At 39.9% G+C, this 3,673-nt stretch overlaps 1 pseudogene; it reads left to right on the forward strand.

The window, feature by feature from the left end:
• Nucleotides 1–2,085: 2,085 nt before the first annotated feature.
• LOC132495675 (olfactory receptor-like protein OLF3) lies at nucleotides 2,086–3,027 on the forward strand (annotated as a pseudogene).
• The last annotated feature ends 646 nt before the right edge of the window (nucleotides 3,028–3,673 follow it).

Below are 3,673 nucleotides of genomic sequence, written 5' to 3' on the forward strand. Positions count from 1 at the left end.
CTATATTTTATAGTGTGGTCTCTAGCTATTGGTAAATCTCTAAAAAGCATTGGAATGCCAGAGTCCATTTACATAGGAATAGGAAAGCACCGTAGATATTACCAGTCCACATTTTTATCATGGCTTGAAATGACTAGGAAAATTTCCAACAAGTATAATGACAATAATTTTTATTCCAATGTAAAATGTAGCAGAACAAAAAGAAATTGATGTATAAATAGGTAAAATGCAAAATAAAATTACAAAGAAGGGAATACACAATAATTAAGACTAGGCTATTGGTTTGTAGCTGTGAGGCTGACAAGCTGTTAATTTTCAACATTCTAGGAAAAAAATCATTCTTGATTATAAACTATACCTATTTGTCATCAAGATTTTGAATTCTTTTCATGTAGTGAAGAATATTACTTATATCTTTAAATATTGTGCATTTCTTTGCCAATGTTGCAGCTGAGTATCTTGTTCCAATCAATTTTGGTGTAAGTGACTGAAAGCTTTTAGTGCAAGGCCTTGAACGTGGTATCTGACATTGTTTGATCATTTCCACTCATTTCTGTGTGATACTCAATTTCTGAAAGCTCTCTTTTTAATAATTCCTTGACATTTTGGAACTTATTCAAAACAATACTAAATCCTGAATATTTAATAACTAACCATATGATAAACTATAATAAGTCCTCCAACCATCTGTGTTATAAGTGGTGTGATCTGTAGCAATCATTCTAAAAGTTTTTATGCTGAAACTGGAAACTTTCAATAATTGTAATCTGTTGTGCATCTATAATTATAGCATGAATAGTATAGAAGCCATGGGAATAATTATCTTCACGTGAATCTTTCATGTACTGTCACAGGATTGTCTCAGAGACCTCAGACTCCCATCTGTATATTTTAGTTATGGATCACTTATTTCTTTCTTGAAGTGAGCAAACATAAAAGAAATTTTGATTTTGGGTCAAAAACTACTACTGTCTCTGTCGTCATGTTCTATAATTAAGACCTGATCGGCTTCCCTGGTGGCGCAGTGGTTGAGAGTCCGCCTGCCGATGCAGGGGACACGGGTTGGTCCCCCGGTCTGGGAGGATCCTACATGCCGCGGAGTGGCTGGGCCCGTGAGCCATGGCCGCCGAGCCTGCGCGTCTGGAGCCTGTGCTCCGCAACGGGAGAGGCCACAACAGTGAGAGGGCTGCGTACCAAAAAAAAAAAAAAAGACCTGATTTTCTATCTTTCTGCCTTCCCTGCTGAGGACTGATCCCTGTTATATTGGGAAATAAGTTGTCCCTTCCCTGAGAAAACATTATTATTAAGTAATAATCTGACATCATTAAATGCTTTATTAAATTTCCCTTGGGGGACATAAGAGATAAACTTTAGCAGCTATGTATACCTTCTCTTCATTCAACCTGAGTCTTGAAGTTGGCCATCCTGGGTTGATCTTGCCCACCTGGGCCACTGGTATGAGGTAGGTGGAGAGGAGGCCTTACGCCTGCCACTCTCAAATTAAAAGGGAAAATTACAGAAAATAAATTCAAAATCCCTTAGTAATAAGAAGTATGAGAATATCATTTAAAACATTCAGGATTTCATGGATACAGTCCATTAAGGAGGGGTGAGTAGAGTTGTGTCTGAGGTATCCAGAGTAAACAAAACAAAAAAGTTAAATGGTATTGAACATCATGTAGAATTCAGAAAAAGTCATGTGGGCTAAAAAATGTCGCACCAGAAAGGCAGAAATTATCCCCTATAATAACTACTAAATTGACTAGGATTTTGTCTAACCACTGCATTAATTTCTTTCCTCCATTTAAGAGCAGATGTTTAGGAGAAGAAATTATCTTCCAATAAATTGAATTTCAAGAATGTAAATTTTTTTCTCCTTGATTTCCAGCTGCAAAACTGGGTCCCATTGTGTTCTTCATCTACGGACATGTTCAAGCAGAGTTTGGATGATGATTTGGCTGAGACATTCAAGGACAACTTTAAGTTCAGGTGGGTAGGTTCTCCCTGTGGTCTAAAAGCCACCTTCCAATTCTGAGTTTCCTTAATTTGTTATTTTGACATCATGAGTTCAGTCCAGAGAAACTCATGGGCCAGGGAAATAAAACGCAGACATGGGTGGGTGAGTTCGTTTTGCTGCGGCTGTCCAGTGACTGGGGGACTCAAGTCTCCCTTTTTGTCTTTATCTTGGCCATGTACTTGGTGACTGTTGTGGGAAATTTCCTCCTTCTTCTTCTGATCGGACTGCACAGAAGGCTTCATACCCCCATGTATTTCTTCCTTAGTGTTTTATCTTTTGTGCACCTTTGTTATATAAACGGTTTTGCCCCCCAAATGCTGGCCCACCTGCTCTCAGTCTAGAAGTCCATCCCATTCCACGGCTGTGTGCTCCAGCGCTATGCATCCCTGGCATTGGGTGGGTCTGAGTTCTTTCTGCTGGGAGCCATGCCCTATGACCGCTGCGTGACAGTGTGCTACCCACTGCACTACACAGTCATCATGCACAGAGGGCTGTGCCTGGGCCTGGCTGCTGGCTGCTTGGTGGCTGTTTTCATGAATTCACTTATGGAAACAATCATCACCTTTCGGCTTCTCCTGTGTCACAGTGTTATTAATCACTTTGCCTGTGCGACCCTAGCAGTGCTACGGCTAGTCTGTGTGGACATCTACTTCGATAAGGTCATGGTGGTTGCCCCAGTATTTCTGGTGATCATGCTTCCCTGTTCCCTGGTTCTGTTCTCCTATGGTCGTATAGTTGTTGCCATTCTGCGCATTTGTTCTACTCAGAGACGTAGCAAAGCGTCTGGGACGTGCGTTTCTCACCTCACTGTGGTTTGCATGTGCTTTGGGGCTACCATCTTCACCTACCTGGGGCCACGGTCAGCCTCCTCAGTGGAAGAGGAGAAGATGGTTGCTCTGTTCTATGCTGTGGTGGCACCTATGTTGAACCCCTTGATTTACAGCTTGAGGAATAAAGAAGTTATGGCCACTCTCTGTAAATTTTTAGAGAAATTCAGAGATAAAGGGTAAAGACTCTAAGAACTTCTTGCTATCTATCATCAAAATCAAAAAGGAGATCAGATAAGTGAAGGTGGGACTGCCACACTCACACTAAGGAAGACTATTATGGTCAGACCCTTGCTTTCAAATGAAGAATTCCTCCACATGATTAATGGATTTCCTTATATAGGCCAATACCAGTTAATTTACATGTCAGTGATTCAGCAAAGGGCCTTTTTTTAGATCGTCTTCTCTCAGGTATCCAGTAGTATTTAGACATCATCTGCCTATTTAAAAACTTTATTAGCGTACCAGTGTTTAAAGAAATGAGCCATGACTTCATCAAGCAGACCTGGTTTGTGGATTGAATGGTTAGATGAATTCCACCAATTAGGTTCACTTATACGTTTGTGGAACAGAATAGATAATGTCTGTTTCTCTTTCTACATGACAGTACTCCAATTGTTTGTAGAATAACTTAATTTCCTCCAGGATAACCACAAATGGTTTTTTCAACTCTTTTAAAAATAATACCAGTTTTGAAACTTTCAGTACCATCTGTGCCTTAGTCTAGACTGTGATATTATATCCTGAAATAAATAATATATGATAGAATATTTGTTCAGGCCATTATGCTGGATCTCATTTGCTTTTAAGATGAGAAATCTGTGCCTTC

The sequence above is a fragment of the Mesoplodon densirostris genome, chromosome 9, assembly GCF_025265405.1.
Source record: "Mesoplodon densirostris isolate mMesDen1 chromosome 9, mMesDen1 primary haplotype, whole genome shotgun sequence".
Lineage (NCBI taxonomy): Eukaryota > Metazoa > Chordata > Mammalia > Artiodactyla > Ziphiidae > Mesoplodon > Mesoplodon densirostris.